At 33.2% G+C, this 17,045-nt stretch overlaps 1 protein-coding gene across 3 annotated transcripts in view; it reads left to right on the top strand.

Moving 5' to 3' along the window:
* LOC130672897 (lachesin) overlaps window positions 1–17,045 on the top strand; it is a 670,825-nt gene that overhangs the window by 393,211 nt on the left and 260,569 nt on the right. The gene's annotated exons all lie outside the window — the stretch shown is intronic.

Here is a 17,045-nt window from a genome sequence, read left to right as displayed (position 1 = left end):
CAGGTATTCGTGCTGTAATTTTAGGTGGCTCTGGACCAGTACCGGAATAAAATTTGGTCCGAGATGCAATACGATTGGCGACACGTGAGGGTAATATTTTATCTTTAAATATTTCTGGTAAATACGACGCGCGTGGGGATGAAGGACAAGATGGTGGAGAGTCAGTTAACGCGGGATCTTCAGGTTCAAAACCTGGATCCAATTCTTCCTCCCACGTCTCTTCGGTCTCCTCATTATTTTCGAGTGGCTCCAATCCACATAAATATGGCACCCCAGGAACATTAACGGAACCTGGTTCCTCAGATTCATCAGAACCAATTGACTCAATGAAATCACTAACTTCAAAACTTTCCAAAAGATTTAGAGGAACTTCATAAGAATTATCCCGATTAAAATTTTCATAAATATCTTCGATTAAATTATTAGAATCTGGTAAATTAACCGTGGGCTGTGCTTCTTCCCTCAAGCCTTCCCATCGGTTAATTTCGTCAGTATTTAAAACAAATAAATTATTTAAAATAGGGCAATCTTTATTTAAAACAGACAAATTATTAAAGACCGATAAACCGTTTACGTTATCGTATATTTTACAGAATTCCGAGAAAATGTCTTCCTCGACACACCTATTCTCTACTCTATTATCACAACTATTATCATCCTCATTCTCGAAGCTAATTGAATCATCTACTTGTTGATTAAAATTATTTTCGACCGTAACTGGGTCGCATAGGTCGTTTAAATCGACCTCAGTCTCAAAATTATTACTATTAAATATATCGGAGCCAATGCAGTTTAAATTTTGGTTTTCTAAAATAATATCGCCTACTTGCTCACCACTGGTTAGAACAACTGGACCGACAGTACTCAATTCTAAGACGCCGTCAGGTCTAGTTGAATTTATATTTAGCAAATTTCTATTATAAACTTCATTTACCGGACCGACAGTACTCAATTCTAAGACGCCGTCAGGTCTGGTTAAATTTACATTTACCGAATTTTTATTATAAATTTCTTTCGTCGGGCCGACAGTACTCAATTCTAAGACGCCGTCAGGTCCCAAAGTTTTATTTACAACATTTTCATAATTACTAGTTTCCACCGGACCGACAGTACTCACTAAGACGCCGTCAGGTTCCGAGTGTTTATTTCCTAAACCTTCATAATATAAATTTTCAACCGAACCGACAGTACTCGCTAAGACGCCGTCAGGTTCGGAATTTTTATTTAAAGTATTTACAAGATTTCTTTTGAATTTATTTGGTTTATTTAACCAGCTGTAGTGCGCGCGATAATTACTAGGGCTCCGATTTCCCCTTTTCCTTCGTTTAACCGATTTTCTGGATGTCGCGCCCTTTCTCCTCGGGGAATAGGAGGGCGAGATTAGTTTTTTGACGACTGAGGATAACTGGCATCGCCAGCACTGGTCGACTGAACTTCGACGCAATTAAAGGGGTTATTATTACGATTATTATTTACGTTATTATCGCCTTGAGAATGAGAAATTGCCCGATTATTCTCATGAAACTGATTACCGCTTTCATTGCCATTTTCATTTACTCTAAAATTAGATTGCCCACGATTTTGATTAAAATTATCTCTATTTACATACGAATTATTATTATAATTATTTCTATTTACATTATTGTTATTATAATTAATTCTATTATTATTATTATAATTATTTCTATTATTATTTGGATTATTATTATAATTATTTCTATTATTATAGTTTACTTGGGTAGGACCATTCGACCGACGGGAATTAAAGTTTTGGTTAAACCCATTGTTGGGTGGACCACCGTTTGCTTGAAAGCAGTTTTGTTTAATATGACCTGCTCTAAAACAAAAATTACAGACATCAACTCTAATGTTGTTACACTGGTCAAATGTGTGACCATTTTGTCCACAATTGTGACAGAAATCTTGGTCTAAATTTCGACCAGCAGTAGCTTCACTGTACGAGCGCGGTGTGACATTGAAACTACCGTTGTTACTCGCGTTATTTGAATTTCGCGCTCTATTATTTTGAGGACGATAGGATGAAAAACTTTGTTGAGGAGGTTGTACCGTTGCTGCCGACGCGCAAACAATAAATTGACCGTCCTCACCCTCACGAATTTCTTCAATAATCAGTGGTTGTTTCCCGTTCATCATATCAACCAAAATAGAGTTACGCGGTGACGTATGTACTGCTGAGAAACGCGATTTTTCTTTCGTTTTGGAACTCGACTTCTCGGATGACTCTAACGTGCGTTTGTTCTCCTCTAATAATACGGCAGCTTCATGTAATACCGATAACAGGTCATCATAATTATTTACTAGCCTAGAAAATACCAACGTTGATAAGTTTCTAGGTAGATGGTTACGTATACACGTCACCTGTTCAGATTCGGGAGGAGGGTTGCGCATTTCACCGTATTTCTGTTGTACTCGGAAAACAAAGTCGGTTGAAGATTCACCGGCTTCCGGTCTTAACTGACCAATTTCCATTAAGAGTTGCGTATCTGTTTTATGTGAGCCAAATGCTCGTAAAAATTCCCGCTTAAAATGGTCATAATCTATCCAATGCCTACTGTAAGTATCGTACCATTTATTAACTTTACCGACAAAAATGTAGCCGAGAATTTTTATTAAATCCGTTATTAACCAACCCTCGCGAAATGCCATGGCTTCAAATGAAGCCAGAAAACTATTGGCGGATAAATCGCCTTGCGGGTATCGTACAGGCCAAGATCTCACGATTTCTCTTATATCCCGCCATTTACGTAACGAGACCGCCGCGACATCTGGTAATGCTAAATTATTCGCTCTGGGTTGCTCAAAAAACCCTTGGCATCTCTCACTGCCATTCTGATTCAGATATCTATCCTGATAGCCACCGGTTCTTAAATTTTCCCCCAATATATAGAAATTATCATTGACGTTATTTCCGTAATTATTCATCGGGCGGTAATTATTATTATTTCTTAGTTCGCAATAATTATTATCGTTTGCATTATTGATTTGTGATCCGCTCGGATAATTATTGTTGTTAAAATTATTATCTACATTAATATTATTGTTTAAATTGTTGTTTTGCGGTGGGTAATTATTTGGATTCGCATTCGAATCAATATTTGAATTATTATTTATATTATTATTTATTCCTGCTAAGTTAATGTGGACATTCATGGTTCCACTGGTACCAGGTTGTTCGTACACCGGGAGGGCTGAAGACGTCATAGCCCTAGTATCTCGTGTCAAGTGTCCTGTACCACACTCCCCGTCGCCAAAACTGTGAGTCACGGTGCGAACAGTTTGTGAGTTAGGTTGTACAGACGCTTGTAAAGTATTCTCCCGCTGCGAGTTTAAAGCAAGGGTCAAATTTTGGATGCAACTCATAAGTTGAGTTATCGCTGTTTGAGAAACCCCTTGTTCAGCTTGTGCGGAAACTGGAGCGGTGCCAGGATAAGAAACGAATCCCGCATTAGGCTGAATCTGTGGTAAATGTACCGGTGGGGGGTTTTCAACAAATACCCCGTCCACAGACGCTTGTGAATTATTATTATTTATTCTTTGGTTTATTTGCGCATTCGAATTAATTGCCGGTGAATTATTCGTTCTGACTAACCCCGATGCGGTAGTAGTTGTTATCGGTGTATTTATTGTTGTAACTGATGTAGTTGTTACCGTACTCGGTGTGGTTGTAACGATAGTTGTGGTCATCGTGGTGACCATTGACGTGGTACTTGGTACCGTCGCTAAATTATTTCCTAAACTACGCCTAACTGGTGGTCTGTTCTGTAGTGGCGTACCTGCAGTGACCACCAGGCTTGGTATATTTGGTACCGAGGGAGGGGGAACCGACATTGTCGAGTTCACAGACGAAACGGTAGTACTCGAAGGTGGTGAGTGTACTACCCTGGATTGGTTACTCTGGTTCGATGAACCAACCCCGTCAAATATTACCTCCCCGCTATCCTGCCTACTTTGTTGTTTAGAATTTTGGCGCGTCAGTGGTCGCGTATTACTCATTTTCAAAACAACTTAATTCTTAATTATTTATTTTACTCGATGGCTATTATCAGCTTACGAGCCCAAATAGACTTAAATTTAAACAAATATAGACGAAGCACAATTATTAATATATACACGGATAATCTTTATTTCCGGATTAAAATTTTATTTTATCTAAACCGATGACTATATTTAATCCCTAAATGACAGCTTTAGTTTTATTTGTTCTCAAGAAAAATTATTATTTTACCGGAATTAACTTCCGGAGAACGTTTATCCGATTACTTGGATAATTATTATCAATACTACGATGACAGTATTGTCTTTATTTTAATTATTTATTTTATACTAAATCTAATTATTCTTTTAGAATAAACTTCCGAAAACAAATATCTTAACGACTGCACTTGACCGGTAATTCCTAATTTTAATTTATTTTACTAAAGTAATTTATTTATGGTGACTCATATACCGAATAAATTCAAATTACCGGTTACTCGAAAGAATGGTTTATTCTAAACCAGTATAAACTAGATAAGTACTGATTTATTTATTTAAGATTTTATTTTGAAAATTATTTCCAGCGAAAATTTTTTTTTTTTTTTTGGTAAAGATTTTATTTTGACTGACACTGTCACCAAAGAAACTTTTATTTACTCTAATACTTCATTTTATTTTATTTTACTTTATTTTGTTTTATTTCATTTTATTTTATTTTATTTTATTTTATTTTCTCTACCGGTGTTTATTATTTGTTTACTGATGACGCGTGCGACCGATGCGTAAGCCGGTGAGTATCGCTTTGTCTAACCGGCGCTACAGGAATTTATCGATTTTTTTCTCGCGCGCTTTATACTTAAAATTTTATTTCTCCCAGTTATTATTTTATTATTAAAATTTAAGTTTATAACATAATTAAATTTTTGGGCAACCAATGCAATAAAACACAATTTTTGGTTGTATAAAATTTCTCTCTTCAACGGTAATAGGGTGGTACAAGAAAAATTCAAAATTTATTTGTGATTTTTATAATTATAAATTGTTATAATTATAAATTATCTACTATCACCAGATCTAAAAAATTTTCAGGACGAGGAACACGAGTTGGGCGCCAAATATAACGGTGGGCCCTGGCTACTGCGTGTCCATGTAGCCAAGAACCACTGTTAAGTTATTATTCCCGGTCTTTGTTATTAGTTAATTTAATTCGCGATTTCGTTGGATTATCGTTGGTTCTGAAACTCGGGAACTTCGAATTCTCGGGGTGAGTCGGCTCGTCCTGAGCCGGACACGCGGCTGAAAATAACTTAACTCTAAAGGGCTCTGGTGATAGTTTATTAAATAATGCTCAAATAATATGAACTATTGTATTTTATTTAACCAACCCTTTACATATAAATTTTCCCCTTAGTTATACAATTATATATATATATGCGTAATTATTGCCAATTTTATTCAAAGAAATTCATCGGGCGATCGACGCGGGAATAAGTATCGTGGAAAATGAGAAAATTAAATGAGGAAATTACCGCGTTGAAAAGAGAGGCATTATACAGAATTATCATAGATTATTTATATATATATAGATGCGAGCAATTGACTGGACTTACTGTAGGAATCGGCCTACGCTCCATGCTTCTAGTCCCCGGGTGGTCCACTTGGTTGGTGAGGGATCGATCCACGCAGCAAACTTCCTCCTTGGAATTTTGGATATCTGGCACAGCGACACTTGGTTTAATTAACCACGCGAACACAATGTTTAACTCACTGGACAAGATTTTCAAAGGAATAATTAAGGCACACGGTGAGAGAAAAGAAAAGCGACTAAACAGTAGTAGCACTGGAGCACAAGTAAATACTTTTGCAAAATAAAAGTAAAAGAAACGACTGATCGGTTTGCAGTCTAGAGTTCAAGTGTCGTCTCTTGATTAATTGTCTCGGGTCAACACCTCGTGTTGACCCCACCTAATTATGCGCAGTGACCGAAAATCGCTCACCTGCTGCGCTAAGACTAGCGCTGAGACTCAGCCGAACTCGCAAACGAGAAAATTATACGAGAGAGAGAGAGAGAGGACAAATAGAAGCGAGAGAGCCTCACTCTCACGTCTCAAAATCGCTGTTGCACGGTTACAGTCCACAGGCAGAAATTGTAGGCAAACCTTCATACTTCAAAAGTTCCTACAGTAAAATTTATGTGACAGGAACGGGGTCAGAGTTAAAAAATGTAAAAGTCGATTTTTATCGATTTTTGCGTATTTTTTGAGTTTTTCGTAGAAAATATTGTAGTTACCGAAAAAAAGTCAATGACAAAATTGTAGGAAATCAAATTTGCTACAAAAAAGGTCCTGTAAGCCAAGGCTGTAAAATCTGTTGTTTCTGAAATAAATTGAATTATACGTATGAAAATTCAAGATATCTGCAGTATATGGTTTGTTAAATAAATAATTTAATTTTCATTTATTAAATGTTTTTTTTGAACATCATATTACTTTTTCATGAAAATATAACTTAAAAAAAGTTTATCTACATGGGGCATTCCACGCCAAATCGGACGGTTTCAAAAATTGATTTTTCCGATTTTCTTCGATTTTTGGTATTTTTTAGTACCCCTCAAAAGAGGCTTCCCGGTAAATTTTGAGATCTTTTTGATTAATGATTCAAAAAATATCGAATTTTCAAAAAAAACCGCTCTTTTTATGGTTTTTTGATCATAACTTTCGTAATAATGGTCGAAATTCAATGTTTTTTTATTCAAAATTTTCGTTTTGAGTTGGCCTTTTCAGACAAAAATGCATAACAAATATACAAAATGTTTTTGATCGAGATTTTTGAATTTTAAGTTTTCAACCGTGTTCCAAAATTTTATATAATTATTCGAAAAAGCGACGAAGCTATATTCACTAAGGAGTCCTCTAGTTCATAAAACAATCGTTAATGTAAAATTTTCGAAAGAACACGGAAATAATTAAAAACGTTTGTGATACAGTTTTGTCGCTTTTCCGAATAATTATATGAAATTTTGGAGCTCCTGTAATGATTTTAGCTGTATTGTATAGCAAATCTAATGTTTCTTTTGCTTCGAAATAGTTGCTTTTTAAAAAATAAAAGTATTTATTATAACAGCTTATAAATAACATTAACTTTTACTTACTGCTTTTAAATCCCTACTCAGAACGAAAAAATATCGGAATCAATTTATAATATTCTAGAAAAACAAGTGTACAATGTCAAAAATCGGTACTGATAATAATTTATAGCAAAAAAAAAATTTTTTTTTAATTTCGAAAAATCGAAAAAAAATAGTAATTATGGAAGGCCCACTACTGGACCGGGCTTAAAAGTTGCAGAATGGATAGAAGTTTAAGATAGGAAATTCTCAAGAAAATCGAAGGATACACCCTTTTTTAAAAACGAAAAGCGACAAAACTGTATCACAAACGTTTTTAATTATTTCCGTGTTCTTTCGAAAATTTTACATTAACGATTGTTTTATGAACTAGAGGACTCCTTAGTGAATATAGCCTAGAATAAGCCAATGAAAATTAATATTTTTTATCATTGAAATTTAATCTTTATTCATCATAGAATATGACTCAACTAAAATATCACTTAGCGAAGGCCATATAATATGGAAAAACACCATAGAAGATTGCCAAATCCTGACGAGGCAGGCAATTTCCCATGATAGGTGAACCCTTTCACTCCTCCGTCCATCTTACGGTTTTAAATAAATTAATATTTTTTATCATTGAAATTTAATCTTTATTCATCATAGAATATGACTCAACTAAAATATCACTTAGCGAAGGCCATATAATATGGAAAAACACCATAGAAGATTGCCAAATCCTGACCAGGCAGGCAATTATGTTAGTGATTATAGCTTCGTCGCTTTTTCGAATAATTATATAAAATTTTGGAACACGGTTGAAAACTTAAAATTCAAAAATCTCGATCAAAAACATTTTGTATATTTGTTATGCATTTTTGTCTGAAAAGGCCAACTCAAAACGAAAATTTTGAATAAAAAAACATTGAATTTCGACCATTATTACGAAAGTTATGATCAAAAAACCATAAAAAGAGCGGTTTTTTTTGAAAATTCGATATTTTTTGAACCATTAATCAAAAAGATCTCAAAATTTACCGGGAAGCCTCTTTTGAGAGGTACTAAAAAATACCAAAAATCGAAGAAAATCGGAAAAATCAATTTTTGAAACCGTCCGATTTGGCGTGGAATGCCCCATATAGATAAATTTTTTTTAAGTGATATTTTCATGAAAAAGTAATATGATGTTCAAAAAAAACATTTAATAAATGAAAATTAAATTATTAATTTAACAAACCATATACTGCAAAGATATCTTGAATTTTCATATGTATAATTCAATTTATTTCAGAAACAACAGATTTTACAGCCTTGGCTTACAGGACCTTTTTTGTAGCAAATTTGATTTCCTACAATTTTGTCATTGACTTTTTTTCGGTAACTACAATATTTTCTACGAAAAACTCAAAAAATACGCAAAAATCGATAAAAATCGACTTTTACATTTTTTAACGCTGACCCCGTTCGTGTCACATAAATTTTACTGTAGGAACTTTTGAAGTATAAAGGTTTGCCTACAATTTCTGCCTATGGACAGTAAAAAAACGTGAAATGCAGCAGAGCTATAGATAATTTTAAAAAAAAACCTCCACTTTACATGCTTAATGAATGGGAAAATTTCAAATTCAATTAGCGAGTTTTTAAAATTATAATTAAGGGCTCAAATGTTGTGGAAAATTTTTTTTTTATGTCTAGAACAATATTCCGTCAATGGACCAAAAAAAAAAAAATAGTCGTTTCAAATGAGCCACCCTAATATATATATATATATTGTAACGGGTTTTTCACCACCGGGGATCTACCGGAGTGAAGTCCGAATACACTTACGATTTTTGGCAACCTTGTTCAAAATTAATTAAGTTGGGCGCCAGGTGATGTAATAATCACCAAATAAACAATTATCAAAAATGTCGACTCAGGGTGGCGGATCGGGGAAAGGTCAGGCACTTAAGATTACGATAAATAATTAATCAGAATTAACACAAAATAATTAGTCGTATATTGAACACAAAATAATAAATTGATCGGTATCACAAAAAAAGTTATCGGTTACAAAAAAAATATAAATGCCGTTGTCGGCTTGACTCGATATAAACAATATTATAAAAAAAATCGTAGTTGATCGAAAACACAATTAGTTCATTGCTCGGAGAAACACAGTCGATTTACGAAATTAAAATAATATAATTTTATTGTCCGGAGACACACATACAGCGGAAGTATTAAAGAAATACTTGACGAGTGACGTCAGAGTATTCTTACACGGCGAGGTGACAAGACTGCTATTGCGAATGAGACACGGATAAGCCGTAGTTCCCAGAATTGCTCGAAGAAATAAAATAAAATATAAAATAATATTTTATTTCGGTAACGTTTAAATTACACGATCAAATAATTATTACGCGTAATTAATTATTAATTAATAATTATTACACGAACGCGGTTCACTTGTTCACTACTAAATTCACTAGAACACGTTGTTCAGTTTCGGGCCGAGACTTCGGCTTGTTCACTTGTTCACTGAGTCGGTTATTGTCGGTCGAAATTAATTGTCGTGATCAATTAATTTAACTAGTCGTTGATCCAAACTCGGATTGGTCGTTTTAGTCGTAAATCGCGTTGTTCAATCCTCGGGATCGAAATTGGTCGACGTCGAATTGTTCAAATAAATATATAACGTGGCCGTTCAGTTCGGCGTCTGTCCCGGATCTCTCGTTTCAATCCATGCGTTGGATCGTTTGCTCGGTCAAAGTCGGAATTTTCGATGCTAGAGGTCACTAAAATTTGCTCACCGGATAATTATTTATTATTTCAAATAATTTTCAAACCACGGGTCGATGTCGAATTTTCCTCATGTTACAATATATATATATATATATATATATATATATATATATATATATATATATATATATATATATATATATATTGTGACGTTATTTTTCGTATGGGGGTCAAATCAATGTAAACGTCACAAACACCAACGAATTTTATTGTATTTACGAGCATGGTAACTCAAGACTTATAATTTAGTTTACAGTAATTTATGATTTTTATACAGATTTTTGATTAAGTTATAGTTTAAGAATTAAATATGGAGTAACGTTTGGCTACAGTTATGGATTTTTGGGATAAAGAAAATAAGAATTAGAATCAGAATTATGGGAAATTATTATAGGATATGATTTGAGATTAAAGTTTGGGAAAATGATTGTTTGAGTTTTGGATTTTTAGTATTTTGAGTATGTGGACGAGTCAGTGTTACCGTGGAGCGGGACTTAAATTAGTCACCCGGTATCATCTGATGATAGAACCTAGTTCTAATCCTCTGAGACTTCTTAGTTGATTGCAGAGGTCTAGCTGAGATGCTAGTGCTCCAGTATATAAGGAATTTGACGGATGCAGAATGGGATCAGTTTTGGAGTTTTGGTTTGGCAGGCCTCAACAGTAATTTTGTGACCGTTGCTGTTGTGGAAGCCGTTTGGTCATTTTTAAATTATTAGTCTGACAGGCCTCAGATGACAAGTCATGACCACTTGTACCGCTGAGGAAGTCATAGGTCACTTAGTTTATAAGTTTTATGATCCCAGCTGAAGTCTGTTCCAGGAGAGCAACTGCCAAGGATATCCATACTCAGAATGGGTTTAGTGAGTACGTTTGGTAAGGACTTGAGCCTCCAGTTACCGTTATAGTAAAGATTGGGTTGGATTTAAGAATTTAGAATATAGAGGTCAGCTATTGATAACGATAGGATTGAGTTTGGGGTTTTAGAATTGAGAATTGAGAGAAAGGAGTCGAAGGGAGACCTTCGAGGAGTACGGACGTGAGCATTCGACTCTAGTCGCTTGAAGCGAGTAGACGTGTGCAGTAATGGCGCTACAGTTCAAGGCATTGTGGAAAGCTACAGATTAAGATTATTGCTACAGAAGTATTATTTTAAAAACAGTGTAAGACGTTACTTGATATTTATTCACCAGACATCAGGTATGAACTAATTATTATAAATAATTAATCGAGTTCGAGTCATAGTCTTGAGGTATTATGCTCCTGTTTTTTTTTATTAAAGAAAAGATTTAATATCTGAGAAAATTATGAGAATAGTGTTACATTTTTAGAGTCACGATCATGTTCCATTGTTAATATTATTTTATAAAAGAATTATAAGAAATATGTTTGATTGTTGAACCAATTAGTGTCTAATTAACATCGAAATGAGACCCATGTACGTTAGTTTTACGATTTTGCTAAAGAGAATGTTCTAGAGTATCGAATCTATAATTGTTGTTCTAGTTTACCTAATATTATCTGATTATCATTTAGTTCTAGTTAATTAATTAATTTATTTATAAAATATCGATACGTGTCGTTTAGACGTCAATTTACTTTCTGTTAAGATTAATTTTATTACATTCAGCATTCGTTATAGAGAAAAATATTATTTGTACTGAGCTACCGTATTTTATTTATTGTTAAATACAGTTTTGAGATTATTGTTGTTAAACAAAAGTTGCAAATTCAAAATGAATCTACATGACTTTGGGAATGATGTAACCCGGACCACTCCCTCTCTTCATAAACCTACACACTGAGCGACACCATGGCATACCGTAACTCTGTTTTGAGTTTTCCAGTCTCCGTTTTGTTTTGCTAATAAGTTCTGAGCATTTTGTTAAGTTTTAGTTTTAGTTTTGTTTATGCGTGGTTTTAGTGATAATTCCACAGATCAAAAATTATCCAAAATTTTAGTTTTTACTGGTTTGGTGATTCCAGTGATTAAAAATTACCTGGCGCCCTATTCGTATTCAGACTGGAGGCTAAAGGCAGAGAACGAAGTTATAGCGCAGAAATTAGCGTCTAGTTTTTTTGTTATAATATATATATATATATATATATATATATATATATATATATATATATATATATATATATATATATATATATATATATATATATATATATATATATATATATATATATATATATATATATATATTAGGGTGCTTCGTTTCCGGCAAAAGTATTTTTTTCGTTGCTCATCAAGCAAAATATTGTTTTTTATGCTGAAACAAAAATTCCTGCCAAGTTTGAGCTCTTAATTCCAATCCTAAGTACATTCCATTTGATTTCCATTTCCATTTATTTCCATTTTAATGTCGAGCTCTTGAAATCGATCAGAACCACTTTTTTAAGAGCTTGAAATTAAAATGGAAATAACTAAAAAACGATGCGGAATTTGAAAAAACTTTACGAAAAATAATTTGTAGAGAATAAAATTGTCGACAATAAAGATCCTATAACATTTTGTGATAAGTCTGATAGTTTCGCCGGAATAGTAAAAAGATCTCCAACTTTACTTCGAGCTCTAATAACTTTTGAACAAATGGATTTATCGAAAAATGATAAGAGACCTTTTTTGTAGAGCGTTCAATTTCCTACAAAAATATGTATTAGTCTATTTGATCTATTAATTTGTTTAATGAGTTAACAATACTTAAAGCTAAAAAAAAAATTTTTCCCGTGTTATTTAAATGGGAAAATCGAATTTTTCGATGAGCTAGGTTCGTAATCGACATAGAATTTTTTTTCATGCACGAAAATTTTTTTTTGTGTTGAACTATGGTTTTTTCCACATGCACTTGAAAAAAAAATCTAGCTCCGAAATAAAGCACCCTAATATATATATTAGAGTGTCTCAAAAAATCGTCTTTTTTTTTTTTTCTTGAAGAACATTAAAAAATCGACAGAGTATCTCTAGGCAAAGACACTGTTAAAATATGAGACCTTAATATTAATATTTAAAGGTGGCGATTCACGATTTTCTATTTTCCATTTGAATAACATGGGAAAAAAAAAATTTTAATTTTGGAATTTTATACCTCGGCAAAGGGTGGGTGAAAAAAATCAACTACTTTTTTTTTACGAGTGACACGGAAAAATGGTTTGCTAGACACCTTAAAAAAATTCTCACCAAATATGAGCTCTTAATTCCAATAGGAAGATGGCGCTCATCGCAGTTTTTTATTTTTTTCTCAGTCCAAAGAAAAAAATTCATACCTAATTATTAATTGATTGTACAGAAAAATGTTATGTAGAATTTTGTGGGAAATTTAATGCTCTACAAAAAAGGCACCGTATATTTTTTCCGAAAACCTCACCATTTGAATGATATTGAAGATTTAAGTTTGATTATTTTAAGACAAATTTAATTTTTGTTTATGAATTTTATACTCGACAACAAATGACTGTTATAAAATGCGCAATACAAGTTTTTGTAGGACATTAACTGCTCTATAAAAATAGTGTCTTATGTTTTGGCGATTAAATTAAGCCTTCAAAAGATATTCATCTTCAAACGTTCATGTGTACTGATTTTAAGAGTTTTTGATTAGATAATCGAAAAATTTCAATTCAATTTATGAATTTCATACAAATTTCATTTTTTGTCATTAATATTTTTATTGTTTGACTTCTATTTTCAAAATTTTTTTTCTATAATTCTAAACATTTCATTTTTAATTATTAGAAATTACGATTATGTTGTTTTTTTTCGATAAAGTGTAACGGGGTGGAATCCTTCCACATTACATTTTAAATTAAATTTCGACTCGCGCCAAAAGATCCGCCTTCCTTCTTCAACAACTGTCAGCAACTGAAGAAAATACAGTCACTGAAGTGCCGGGGTCGCTACGGTCGAGTCCCGACTTTTGGTTTTAGGGGTTGGCCAACCTGAGTGGAGAGGTACGAGGGCCAGAGACGACGAGCGATCGGTCTCTTAGCTCGCAGTAACCGCCGTGGACGGACGTGCCTTGCTACAACTACCCCTAACATCTTGGTTTCCACAAATTTCTATCTACTACTACTACTACTACTACTACTACTACTACTACACGTGCTGCTAGTCATCATTAAAATGGGCCAAGAGCATATAAGCCCACGGCTCGTGGAAGCTTATTCCTTTATTAAGTTTATTAAAACGGTTATTTATATAATATTTATTGTGAATTGGACCTGGTTGATTGGAAAGGATTGGAATGGTTTGTTGGACTTGGAAGGAAGGACTGGTTATGGTTTTGGTCTTGGAGGAAAAGGATCGGTGGAATAAGAAGGACTGGTTAAGGTTGGAGATTGTTGGAGTAAGTAAACTCGTTTGGTTATTGTCGGGTTAACTATTCGTTTTGTGAAATAATATTTTATGATTGGAGTCGTTTACTAAATTAGAGTCAGTAGAGTCACATTGTCGTTATTTATAAAATTAGTCGAGTCAGTTTTGTTAAATTATTCGAGTCAGTGTCATCAGTCATTTTGGTTATTGTTCATCTCATCAAGTATCTGTAAAGCGGCTTCGTTTCAATAAATGCCACTGTTTTATATTTAAATTTGGTATATTAAACTAATTTATCGCAACCTTCCTGACAAGTTAGGTATAAGAATTCTCTCTTCATATTTTAATACTGTGTGGTCCAGTACGGGGCTTACCCTCACCTGGAGATATTGAGACAGTCAGACAGGCTCGCAGAACGCCTCAAGTTTTGCATATGTGTGGGACACTTATTATATTGGGACCACAACCTAAACTAATATAATAAGTGCACCCATTACAAAAGTCTTCAAGACGGCTTTCAAAATTTTTCCGCTATAGCTGGATATTGTCCTAGGGAAAACTTCTTCTCTAGAGAATTTTTGTTTTGTATTTTATTTCTTATTGCAAGTTGTTAAAGAGCATCGAAAAAATTACCCTACTTACAACAAATATTGTTTGAAAATTAATAACTTAGCTGAAAATTGAAATAAATAATTTTTTTATAACTAATTGGACTTTGTTTTTCTCTAAAACTAAAACATATCATAATATATTTATAATGAAAACTTTGCTTTGTCGATTAATAAATAATTAACTAAGCGATAAATAATGTAAAATTTTTTTTTTTTAATGTAGACAAAGATACTTACACATAACAGAAAACTTAAAAATATTTTGAAGTTTCTCAGTTGATAAAAATTAAAATTCGTGTAAATTTTCTCAAAACATAAATTAAATTAATATTTTTCGAATGTCTAATCAAAAACTCTTCAAATCAGTACACATGAAAGTTTGATGATGAATATCTTTTGAAGACTTAATTTAATCGCCAAAACATAAGACACTATTTTTATAGAGCAGTTAATTTCCTACAAAAATTTGTATTGTGCATTTTATAATAGTCATTTATTGTCGAGTTATAAAATTCATAAACAAAAATGAAATTTGTCTTAAAATAATCAAACTTAAATCTTCAATATCATTTAATCGGTGAGGTTTACGGAAAAAATATACGGTGCCTTTTTTGTAGAGCATTAAATTTCCTACAAAATTCTTACATAATATTTTTCTGTACAATCAATTAATAATGAGGTATGAATTTTTTTCTATTGGATTGAGAAAAAAATAAAAAACTGCGATGAGCGCCATCTTCCTATTGAAATTAAGAGCTCATATTTGGTGAGAATTTTTCTCAGTCGTCTAGCAACCCATTTTTCCGTGTCACTTGTAAAAAAAGAAATAATTGATTTTTTTGACCCACCCAAATATATATCCATACATACATATATAAACTTTTGAGTGGATGGTTCTTTTGACTCTACTAGGTAAAATGTGATTTATGGTGGCAAAATTCTTTGATAATTCGATCATGAGACTCATTGCAATAGTCCGATTTCTAAAGAAATCTACCTAATAAATAAATAATAATAATAATTATGATATGAACAAGAAAAGGCCAACGCCTCGATCTCTAGATCCGTCATATATACTCTAGAGCTCTTAAAATGTCTGAAATACGCGAAGAAGTCGAAACTCATGCTTTTGTACCTCCCTTTTTCCTTCTTCCGATCCCTTTAACTCCTTTTTTTATTTTTCGGCCTTCACCAATCCCCTTACCCTTATCGTTTCAACGACCGTAAATTCCTTTTGCTCTTTTCACTTTTGTACCAAAAACTGAAATCTATATATATATATATATATATATATAAAATACCTAACAGTATTTTGTATCGTAGTTTTAACACATTACATACAACATGTACTGAAATTCAACGTTTCTGGATGGTACATAGAACATGCTGAAGTCTGGTAGCTAGAAAATGCTAAGCTACGCGGCGCTGGAACGTCCGGTATGCCAGTGGTATTGCACGAAATTGCCGCACTCTGTTCGTGTCATTCCACGTCTTTCGTTCATTCTACCAACGCAATTCCCTACATCTACAATATACCAACCACTACAGCCACTATTCTATTTCCCTTATCCTCTCAGTCTCCCTATACCTCTATTTCTACTTCTTCCTCCACCCCAATCTTTGTCTTTCTTTTTATCTCCTCGGTTTGGATGGGAAGATTCCTCTCTATCCTTACCTCCCTATCCCAGAGCTCCAGTTTTTGGTTTGAGGTAAAACTATAGGATCTTACTCATAGTATTATATCTCAGTACTTGTACTATTCAGTTGTGTAATACTTGTGGAACTCAGTCTATAAGAACTTGAAATATATTGTCAGTAGAGATGTGTCGCATGAAAGGTTTATAAACAATTCAATTTCATGCAAGTGTTTAAAGACATAAAATAACAACATTAGAGGAGGTGTTCTCTATTGTAATTTATAGCAAGTCAAATGTAAATTAGAAAGTGTGGGGTTTTATTTGTTGGCAATTAGAATTAGGATAGATTTAATAGCAGTATAAATTATGAAGTATGCACGAATATGGAGAATTTATGATTTATGATTATTTTTTTTTTAACTTTGATATGCTAGTATTCCATATAAAAATTTAAATAAAGAACAAGTAACTCTGATAAATCACCAATCTGATATTCTTCAATGATACGTGGCCTGTGAATGAACGTGACAAAAGATGTAAAGAATTCGGACAACGAGATTTAAGTCATATATATTTCAGGATACACGCGT

This window comes from Microplitis mediator, chromosome 8, assembly GCF_029852145.1.
Source record: "Microplitis mediator isolate UGA2020A chromosome 8, iyMicMedi2.1, whole genome shotgun sequence".
Classification (NCBI taxonomy): Eukaryota; Metazoa; Arthropoda; class Insecta; order Hymenoptera; family Braconidae; genus Microplitis; species Microplitis mediator.
The sequence above is the reverse complement of the archived record's forward strand: the minus strand, read 5'-3'. Positions and strand labels throughout refer to the sequence as shown.